Genomic DNA, 12,232 nt, shown 5'->3' on the forward strand with positions numbered 1-12,232 from the left:
GTTTACGTTTAGGGTTTAGAGTTGATGTTTTAGGGTTTTGATTTGAAGGTTTAGAGTTTAGGGTTTAGAGTTGATGTTTCATGGTTTAGGGTTTAGAGTTAGATGGTTTATGGTTTAAAGTTGATGTTTTAAGTTTAGATTTAAGGTTTAGCGTTTACGTTTAGGGTTTAGAGTTGATGTTTTAGGGTTTATGGTTTAGAGTTGATGTTTCGTGGTTTAGGGTTTAGAGTTGATGTTTTGTGGTTTAGGATTGATGTTTTAAGTTTAGATTAGTTAACTATATGTTTTTTTTTTTGTCAAAAGTAATCAAAAGGTTATAAATGTCTTTTACCGTTCATTAAAGATGATGGTAAAAATAGTTAGTGTAAATATGAAAAGTGATACTTTGAAAATAATATTTTTGGCAATTTCTCTAGTATCTATGGGGTGAACCTATAGATTCACTTTACGAGGCTGAACCCAAGAATTACTCAAAAAATATAGAAAATAAACTATCTAAAACACTTCTGTTTATGATCAATCACGAAATGCTAATAATATAAGACTTCTTAGTAAGTATATATCTATTCTTAAACACATTTATATCATTAACATTGAAATACTTTTTGGTATTATTTGGAAATATGGATAACATTATAAAAAAGTATAATGTTGTTTGGACACAGTAATATATTAAGAAAAAAATAATAGGTTTATGTTATTACAAAAATTGGAAGTCTATTATATTATAGAAACTCTCTATCTAAGCCAGTTTTAAAATATACAAAAATGACCTAATCTAATTAACTAAAAACATATTTTATCTAAAATAATCATAAAATAAAATTTAAACTTTATACACATATTTCAAATAAAAATAATAATTTAAAATTTATTTATATCAAAAATTGATTCAAAAGTATACATTTGTTCAAAAGTTGATTTTTGCTAAAATATTTTCCAATAACCATTGTAAAACAAATTCAATATATATAAGAAAAATACAATAGAAAGCCCAATTTAAAACACCAATTTAAATTATGATTTTTATATTTCAAATTAAATTTTAAAATATAATATATATGATTATTTATATGGCTGACAAAAAAAATTACTTATATGATGGTACGTATAAAATATTATTAATTATATGATTTCTTATATGATGGTATGTAGAGAATACGAATAATTATACAACGACATATGATATATAATAAAGACATGAAAAACAAATAACAACGTATTTTTAAAAAATATATCTGCATGAGCATCCGGATCAAAGTCTAGTGACTTATTGATACTTGAGTCATTACTAAACGTAAAAGCAGGACAATTTCCTAATAAATGCTATGAATTGTCATAAACAGAAGTTTATACTACCGCTGATTATATACGTATATAATTAATTATATAACCGCAATCTATGACTGGATATTTTTTCACTTTTTGTACTGATTAAAAAGTAATATTTAGTTGATTACGGAGTAAAAAAAGTCAATTAAGTGCGCTGTTTATTACTTATGCTTTTCGGTGAAAAGTTCGAAAGGTTTCTTATCTTGTCTTTTATCTAGACGGTGTGCTTTTAATTTTTAAAAAATAAAACAAAAGAAAACAATCAATTGCATGTAGTGTGAATGGCTGCAGTTGCATTGCTTTTGGGGGTTATAATCATACCTCTATGTTTTTTTTTTCAACCCCGCAAAGATTTTTGTTTTAAAGTAGCTTAGACAAGAAAACAAATACTAGAAAAAGTATAGTAGTAGATTAAATTAAAGTTACCAAAAAAGAAGGTTCGCCTATCCTACTCAAAATTATATAATGTCATACATGATTCGCTAAAAGATTATCTCAATCAGCCAAAGTTCATTTTTTTCTCAATCAGCCAAAGTTAAATGTTTGCTATGTGTTCTCTTATATTGTTAAATTTGCACAAGTTGTCTTGATCAACGTAACAACTGTAACTTTGCGTTCATTTGCGTTCATCTTCTTTGTGAAAGGAAGATTGTCTACCTTGTTGTATAGGACTAGTTATATATCCTTCTAACGTCCCAAACTCCGAACTATAGTACAACCTAGCATGAAGAGAATGTTTCCACATAGTTTGATTAAAGAAGTGATGTTCCACTAATCATATATCATTTTGTATACCTACAACTCCACTAGAACAACATTCAGCCACTCTGCTTAATTGTTTACCACTTGCAAATACAATAAATGAAATTATAGCCCAAACTAGAGTATACATAGGACCATGTATATGAAACTCGGTACTATTTATACTGAATCATATTGACAAAAAAAGAAAAAAAGAAAAAAAGAAAGAAAAAAAAGAGAGAGAGAGAGACTTTAAATACCACTTTTGCGATGATATGATCAATTCTAGGATTAGTGCGCTGAACGAACGGGTAGTGCGTTTCACTCATTGCTTGTTCCCTATTAACGCCATTGCATCATCTATATTGTATCCGAATATCAATATTTTTCTAATTCAAGATTTTTACTACCCATATCTTGATTTCCTGAAGAATCGGCACCAGAAGCTTACCCATATCAAAACAAAAATAGACCAAATTTCCTTTAACATTTAATGACATGTGGTTGCTTCTAATTAGACCAACATGAAGTCAACAAGTTGAGAAATGTACCAATATTTTTTTCCTTGTCCACTAATTTCGGGTTTACGAAAATATTTGGATCCCCGATATATTGCTAATCGTAAGATTCATGTTTCTTTAACTTTGTATAATGATTTTTTTTTTTTTTTGGTAGGAACTTTGTATAATGATTATATATATTGGAACTCTTGTTAAGAAATGCCTATCCATACGATCGGGTAATACCTAGCAGTAAATCAGTTATTCAGAAATTAAAAGAAAACTAATGACAGATTTGGTTTAGTTTTATTTATATAATATATTTATTAAATAAAAAATTTTGTTTGAAGATTGTATACTTTGTGGTTGCACCAGTGTGTAATAATTATTGACATCCTACATAGTCTTTAACTGCATTTTATAGTGAAGAAATAGCAGATTTAAGGCTTCTGTAATGCATACATAATGACATTTTAATTCACTTTTACTACAAAAGATAAAATGGTAAAATTCATCCATGATTTATTTTTATTTTTTGTGCGTAGCCATTATTGTTGTACACTAAAAATTCAATAAATTAATAATGTTGTTACTATCATATTTTTTAATTTATTAATTTACAAAAAGCTTCCTTTTAGATTTTTCTATTTTAAAATATAATTTTTATAAAATTAAAAAATATTTGGTTTGACCATATGTACATTAATTAAATTTTTGAAATCAGAATTTTTGAAATATGTTTCATATAATTTAAATGTGGTTTTAGATATGATTTTACTAAATATCAACAAAATATATTGAAATATTAAGAAAATATAAATATGATTCTATTATGAATATAAAATATAATTCAATAGTTTGTTTGTACTTATATAAAATGTATATATATAAATATATACTATTAATTTATGATTTTAATGGGACCATATATTTACATTAGATTCTCTATAAAATATTATTTTATTATCTTATTGATTTGTGTTATATTTTGAACCATCCCAATCTGAGACCTAATTTGTTTTATTAATGTACTGTATTTCTTAATTTATTGAATATTAATTTGTACAGTTTCTACTGTAACTCGAACTTCGACCAATTTAATCACAAACTAAAAAAGATTTAACATTAGAATGATAAAATAATATGTAATACCCACGATTTCGAGTCATGATCATCAAAATTTGTGTTTTTATTTATTTTATTTTCCACCATCATGACTCTTCACCATTGAACGCATAACCGGAACGTAAATAGCTTCCACACTCGCGTTTACATGGACTAGGTAATGATCCACGCCATCTGCAGAGTGAAATAGTTGATTAGATTATTTATTTTACATTATACTAAGGATTTGTCGTAAAACTTTTACTATGGATGGACATTCAAATATCTGATCGGATTCAATTTATCTATTGGGATTTCGGATTTTTAGAGTTAGAAATTTAATTTGATTCAGATATTTACAAATTTTGGTTTGAATTTAGTCTTGATTTGGTTAGAATCATTGTGAGTTCGGTTCGGGTTCGAGTTCATGTACCCATTTTAATTATGTAAATTTTTAAACAAAAATCTAAATATACTTAAGTTCGCAAAATCCAAAATAATAATAATATAAAATATAAAAACTTGAATAATATAAGACTAAATACTTAAATTTACATAAGAATTAGTGAAATTTAAATATTTGGATGGAGAAAAAATAGATATTTTAAGTATTTTAAATTTGTTTTTGTCATTTTTATATATTTACTATTGACTACTTTGATAATTTTTAGAATATCTAATAGATATAAAATTAAAAATAATAATATATTTAAGTATATATATGTTTGTGATTTAGGTATTTTCAATATATTTTAATTTGGATCGGAAAATAATATGATCTCTTCACCCAGCACATGAATTCTGTTTTCAATCGATTTTGCGAATTTTCTTCCTTTTAAAGCTTTTTCTGATTTCTGTTTTTTTCTAGAAATTTGATTATATTTCTAATTCTTGGTCTGATATGAAAACTCTATAATGAAAAGATATATTTGGTTAAACTAAAGATCCGACTTTGTGTGTGGTGTTTTTCACCTTAGTTTCCTTAATTCCTAACCAATCACAATTAATTTTTGCCTTCCTATATAGAAACCTCAACCATGGCCTAGTTCAACAAGGTACGGAACTTTCAATTTCTAAAAACATTCTCATTCCAACATTTTAGTTGATGCGATTCTTAATGATTTTGAAATTTGTTTCTTTCAACAATGATATTATTCAGTAGTTGCACGAAGATAACTTCAATTAACAAATACAAAGATTACATGAACTAAAAATGAACTGATTAAAAAAATTAGTGTGTGAACACGTTAAATTGTATGTGCTGGAGTTAAGAAAATTAGTGTGTGACCACATTATTTTTTAAAAGATTGTGAGGTTGCCACATCAGCATTCTGGCTGCCACGTGTCAATTAGTGTGTGAACACATTTATTACAAATGCTTCTGTTTTAATATATAAGAGATTATAATATAGTAACTCTAGCGAAAAACATTTATTTTACTTTTTTTTCATAAAAATGTTATTTTGACATTTTTATTACACAAAATGTTATTTTAGAATTTCAATGTAGTTTATACAAATTTTAGCGAAAACTTTAGAAAACACGAAAACAGGTCGAGGACCGAAATATATGTATCAGAACCAAGTCAATCCCGAATTTGTGAGTACTAATAACATCTGTAGTGGAGAGGAAAAATACTACTCAAATACAACTTGTTTACATGACCATTCAAATAAAAACGACTCGTTATAAAACTCTTCGATTTTTTTTTTAATATACAAATATACTTGGAAGCCGGAGGCAGGAACCCAGAACCTGGGCGTTCAGGTCTGTATCAAATTTTCAAAATTTGGATGCCATGTTCATAATTTTCATTCAGATGTTTCTAAATTTTAGGATGGCCTTAGTTTAATTTCTTCAGAATTTGGATTCACTAGCCTCTCTAATATCTGATCAATGAAAAGTAAAGGAAAATGATTTTTCCTGGTTGCATCATTCATCTTCATGTAATCAATGCACATCTTATACCCCGTCTTTGTCCTTGTAGGAATCAACTCGATCTTCTCATTCTTCACCACTGTGACTCCTCCTTTCTTAGGAATCACATGACCCAATTACTGTTTAAAATCGGATAGATGATCCCAGCTTCCAAGACCTTCATGATCTCCCTCTTGACAACTTCTTTCAAGTTTGAGTTCAGCCTCCTCTATTGCTCGATCGAGGACTTCGACTCATCCTCCAGGGGGATCCTATGCATGCAAAAATGCGGAGACATACCTGAAATGTCATCAAGAGAATAGAAAAGAGCTTTGCGATACTTGTGCAGCTTATTTTGTTGTAAAGTGAGTTCTGTTTTATTCAAGTTAGCATTAACAACAACAGGTTAAGAGTTCTCACAGAGAAACACATACTTCAACCCTACGGATAGTTGTTTCGAGCTCAACCTTAGGTGCTTTTTCCAAACTATTGGTGGTGTCTAGTGACACCAGATGGGTACTAATAGATTCCTTTTTGTCGTTTCGAGTTCTTCATTAGCGACCAAATGCATCCCACTACAAGAATTTACTTAAATAGCTACTGATTATTTTGTAGCTATCACATACAATCTATAGCTAAAATCAGTTTAGCTACAGATGGCAACAAATTAAATCCCTGGCCTCAGCTCCCACGCTAAACAAAATCTCTAGCCATTTTGTAGCCATATAGCAATGAATTAGCAAGAGCTTTTTCTGTAGCCACCAGCAACAACATTGCTACAACTTATTTTATTGCTAACTAGTGACAAGCATAGCTACAAATATTTTGTAGCCACATTATAATTTTAAAACTTTAATTGATATTGAAATATAATTATTTATTTAAAATTATAGTTAATTCTCAAAATGAAAAAGTGTCAATTTTAATTTTCGAACATAATCCAACAAAAAGTAACTTGTTTGATACCAAAATGTTAACATTGTAAAACCAAATACAAAAAGATCTAAAACTAATGAAATTTTTGTTGAAAACCCAGCTTCTCCAAAGCTTTAAATTGGTCATCTTGTCCGTCATATGGTGTTCCGTTAGAAATCATAGAGCTGTAGTTTAGAAGAACAAAAATTCACTAAGGGATAAAATCTTTAGGAGAATTAAAAGGAAACTTAACAAGGTCAATGAGGATTTACCTCTGAAAAAATCAATGCAAAATGTATGTATATGGCAGGATAGACTCTGTTCCTATTGGTGCTGCAAAAACAACATAAAGGATTTAACTATTTGAAGCACAGAACAGGCGTCAAGATGTAACTTTCACAAAAAAAAAATCATGAACAAAACACTTGCTGTGCAGATAAAATCTTACCATCCAAAAGTTGTACGACTTGTGTGTAGCACGAGAGTAAGGACCGAGAGGACTGTGTTACCAAAGATCTCAACATCTTTCATAATCTCCCTAAAGCTCGGGTCAGGATCAACGTCGCAGTCCGAATCGAAGCCTGCGATTAGAAAACAAACACAGACTTCAACAAACTTAAATGTGAAATCAAACACGGCGAATCTGGTGTTTGAAGAAATCTGAGTTCCTTCTAAAGCAGACAGACATTAGAAATCAAGCACGGAACTGGTACCTGAAACTAAGCTGAGGAACTTCTCTTCTTGAATGAGGGCGGTTAACTCGAAATCTAGAAACACATATAGAGAGAGCTGCAATCTTCAGGAGAATAAACGTCGACAAGTCGATTTAAGAGAGCAATAACATATGCTTTGCTTCCCCCTGTGGGAAGGACGAAGCTGAAGTACATCTTTCTTTGCTCGCTTTGAATTTGTCTCCCTTCACTCGGCCGCGTACTTCCCGATGAGAACCCTAAATCGATTCGTCATAAAACACTTCCACTACACAAATCTAAACAATATAATTTCACAGTAAATAAGGAAGAGGCTGAATGAAGAAATTAACCCAACTCAATTACGATTTGTAAACACCCACTACCCAGATCCGAATTACAAAATTAAAGAAGAATCTGTCTTGAAGCTATTAGAAAACGAAAAGATAAATATTGAAAAAGGCTGTGTATATCATCACCGTGAAGGGGAAAAGAGATTTGGAGAGAGACTGGGAAAGATGAAGAACAAGAATTAAAGTTATAATCAGAAAATTTTGGCGGAGATTTGAGAAAATATTTTTTTTGGGGGGGGGGGGATACTGAAAGTTTTTGGAAAATATTTCGCGGCCATGAAATAAATCTAGCGGCTGGCGCTGATTTCTAATTTTTTTTTGGTAAGTGACGAAATGAGATAAATTATATACTCATATTCTAATAAATACTTTCTAAATTATATCGATGCCTGCTAAAATCAAATATGCAACTAGTGTTATTATATTTTAATAACTATAATAAACATCTAAATTCCCAATATACAACTATGGATATTATGTTCATGGTTTAGGGTATACATATTTAGGGTTTATTGTTTAGGGTATAGATTTCTAGGGTTTTCTTTTCAAAAAAATGAAGATTTACAGGGTTTAGAGTTTACTAAGCAGATTTTATGGTTTATGGTGTAAGATGTAAGGTTTAAGTTTAAGATTAGGTTCAATGTTTACATTTTTTTCAATTCGATACATAAAAATATTACATATATAAATGTGATTTTTTACACCCTCAATTAAACACTTTTACAAAAAATTGTTTGTCTCAGTCTCTATAATCTATATGATCACTTATCACTAAATACATAAATCTCAGAACAAAATTGTCTTAATGTGTAGTGGAATACATTTCTTTAATCGAATTTTAAAATACTGGTGATACTATCTATCATATCATATGATGCCAAAGTATTCATAATCATTTGTTTGTTAAAATTGCTATTGCGATAACTTATTCTTTAGCTAATCAGTAGCAAGTTAGTTATGGAATAACTACAAATCACAGTTGTAGCTACTTAGCTAGAGATCGCAACAGATTTAGCTACAAATTTATAAATTTCTACTTTTGTTGCTATCTGTTGCTATTTACGTAGCTAATGAATATGGCTACGGAATTGTCGTCGCTCGTCCTTAGCTATATTAAACAATTCTTGTAGTGTCCCTTTCTTGCTTGCATCCATTATCTTGACGTACTAAGCAATCCTGTCATCCGGATACATGCTTCTGGTTCAAATTCACTCAAAGCACTCTCCAAAGGATCCGTAGAACACATCTCTTGGAAAATCTCCTCAACAAACTCGGTGCAGTGATCCACAAAGAATTTTTGACCGTCGATCATGGTTCTCTTGACCAGTTTGTCCATGTCAAATTTCATCACCAAATCACCGACATTCAAACCGATGCATCCTCTCTTCACATCAATAATGACACCATCTGTGGCCAAAAATTGTCTTCCTCGAATAAGTGGGTTTTTATGTTCCTGCCCATACTTCAGTACCACAAAGTCTGTGGGTATCAAGCAATCACTTATTCTTATGGGTACATTTTCTAGAACACATTCTGGAATTAGAAAACTATCACACAAAAAATCAGAAATTATTAAAATTAACAAAAAATATTTAAATTACTCGAAAATACCATAAAATTATCCAAACTACCTAAAGTATTCGAAATAAAGTATCTGGAAGTAATTGGAAGTATCTGAATTTACCAAAACATGTTATGAAAATTACTATACTCTCCAAAAATACTCAAAGATATCTAAATTATCCAAAATTAAATAAAATGAGTTAATAAGTTTAGTTAACTTTAAGATTTGGTTGATATTATTTAGAATTCGCTTCAGATTATGTAATTTCCAATATTCAAAGTAATGAACCCTTAGATTTCATTCAGTTTTCTTTTAAACGGTTTGCATCAGATTCAAGTTTTCTTATTCGGATCCTAATTTAGATTTTGAGTTTGATTACAAACATCCATGCCTAAATCAAATTTTATTATTTATACACATGTCAGAAAGTCTGCAAGCTCATCGCTGGAGAGTGCATCAAACGTTTCATAAGCCTCTATTTCTTCTTCAGTCAAGGGATCAAGCTTTAGATAAGCGTTGATCACAATGGAGAAAATTCAAATGCGAATTGACAAACCAGCACTTCCACTTTTTCCTTGGAGGCATTAGAAATCTCGTTTGGAATTCCTGCACAGAACTCCTTAATGAGCACCAGAATGAAGTCCACAAGACCTGTCACTGTTTTCTCAAGATGCCCCTTCTTGACCACGGCAAGATACCCCCATGTATCTTCTATCTCTAGATCTACCAGACGCTCATCAATGATCTCTCGAGATGAGTATAGAAAACCTTTGTTCTACCATGAGATTGGCGTTTTCAGATTTACGAGAAGACTTTGCTACCGATCCTTCTGCCAGAGCCAATGAAGCAGAAGTCTGAGTATATGCTCTTGATGGAGTCATCACCTTTCTTGCTGATTTCTTCTTCTTAGGGTTATTCCTGTGAAGAGTAGGTTTGGTTTTCCTCTTCTTCCATTTGGTCGTCTTTTTTATGTTGACCAGAAGCTCTACATTCTCGAGCTCTATCTCCTCAACCTCATCAGAGTCAGCCTTTCTGGATTCAGTGTTCTCACCGGACTGTTCATCATCAGAGAGATCAAACACTTTTCCTCTGTCTGATCGGATCTGCTCGACAGTCTTCTCAGAGACTTTTTTATTCCAGTCCTTGATTAGTTGTCTGATCCTGTTCTTCAGCACGATCATACCCTTCTTATTCAATGAGTTCCTTTGGATCCGATTCAGTATCAGAATCAGGGTGGATCTTTTCGCAAGCAGTTGCAAACACATAAGATCTGGGCTCCTAAGTGTTTTGGGGCACAATGATATACCATGGTTTTTACCACTTTTAGTTCATGTTATAAGTCAGTTTTAGAATCTATTATATGTGTTTGTAGTCTGTTTTAGAGTCCTTTCAGGTTCAGGTACGTTTTGGAGAACTTTGGAGATTCTAGAGCTATTTGGGATGCTGAGCTGTGCAGATGCGTCAAAAGTTTAGCTATGAATGGATATCTTACCACGGTGCCATTAAACACATATTCTGACACAAGATAGACATTTTAGTGAGATATCCAATGCCACTGAGCTGAGGTCAATCAGGATCCTTGACCAAAAGTTATGATCATTTTACTGAAGAGTTGTTCATGTGACTCGCAAGAGGAAGCTGTCGAGAACCAACTAGTGTCGACTGACACAACATTGGTGGCGTTCGACACTCCTACAAATCAGCAAAACGACATATTTTAATGAAGTTTCAAGAATTGTAAATTTTCTCCCTAGTTTTCCTTATTTACAAGAAGACCCATGCCGACTCAAAACCGAATATATATATATATATATTCTAAGTCATGTTGACGGTTACGTTTTCTATATTTTATTTTATTCTTAGTTTTAGGGTTGGATAGAAGAGAAGAACTCCTTCAGAGTCTTCTTGGAACTCCTTTGATTTTCTATTGACTATAGTTCTGATAATCTGAATGAAACCCCAAGTCTAGCACCCTTCTTCCATCTGTTTTACAACTCCTATTATTTATACTGCTTTAATTTACTACTTGATTTACTGCTTTTTTTTTTAATCTATATTAATCTGAATCTAAAGTCTATTATGTGAATTATCGAGTCTTATGTAGACAATCCGAAAGTACTGCAGTCAATCTCTTATTTGAGAGAATTTCTCTACGGGTAATTTGGGCATATCACACAGCCCTTTGAGGAGTCATAAGTTCCTCATCTTATTCACATGAATATTTGACCAGTTGAAGCGGTTGCAGAGGTGATGCAGACTATTAAGCCTTAAACATTTTTTTAAATCCTAAACTCTAAACAAATAAAACTCTAGTCTTTTCATACTACAACCTCATATCTTAAATTTAAACTCAATGTATTAACTTTTCCGTAAGGCGGAGCCCCGTGAACGTGAAGAAGTGATTAAAGTAGTCAGGAATTATGGACAAGCATCCGGCCAATGTATTAATTTTGAGAAATTTACTCTTTGGTAAGAGGGTTGGTGGAGATGTTAGACAACAAATTAAAGATACACTTGGGATTCAGAACGAAGGAGGAATGGAGACATATTTAGGAATTCCAGAAGATATCAGTGGCTCCAAATGCAAGTTATTTGCATTCCTAAAAGACAAACTAATGAATATAGTGAACAGATGGACGGGTCGATGGCTATCAAAAGGAGGGAAGTAAGTGCTAATCAAATCTATTTTGTTAGCTCTCCCGACTTATGTTATGTCTAGCTTCTTGCTCTCATTGGAGATATGTGAAAACCTCGCAGGTGCTGATGAGGCCATAGAACCAGATATCAACATTCCTGTCCTTAGACAAGCACCAAGAACAAGATCAGGAACAAAGAGAATGGCTGCTGGTTTCTGTGAAGCTGTTGAAAGAATGTTTATCAAGGCCAGCCTCAACTCCAACCTAGATGATCTCAGCAACCGCCTAGACAAGCTCTCCATATCCGCATCAGAAGCTAAAGAAGACATACCGTATGTTATACAAGACGGTCCTAGAGATGATGCTGTCCTATGGTCGATCATTCCACATAAAGAGATGGTTTCCTTATTTACTATCTCTCCCCTTTAAGTGAAACGGTGTGCATCAAGGCTAAAGAGTCAAGCCTCAAACGACAACACTC

The sequence above is a fragment of the Brassica oleracea genome, chromosome C1 (assembly GCF_000695525.1).
Source record: "Brassica oleracea var. oleracea cultivar TO1000 chromosome C1, BOL, whole genome shotgun sequence".
In the NCBI taxonomy this organism is placed as follows: Eukaryota; Viridiplantae; Streptophyta; class Magnoliopsida; order Brassicales; family Brassicaceae; genus Brassica; species Brassica oleracea.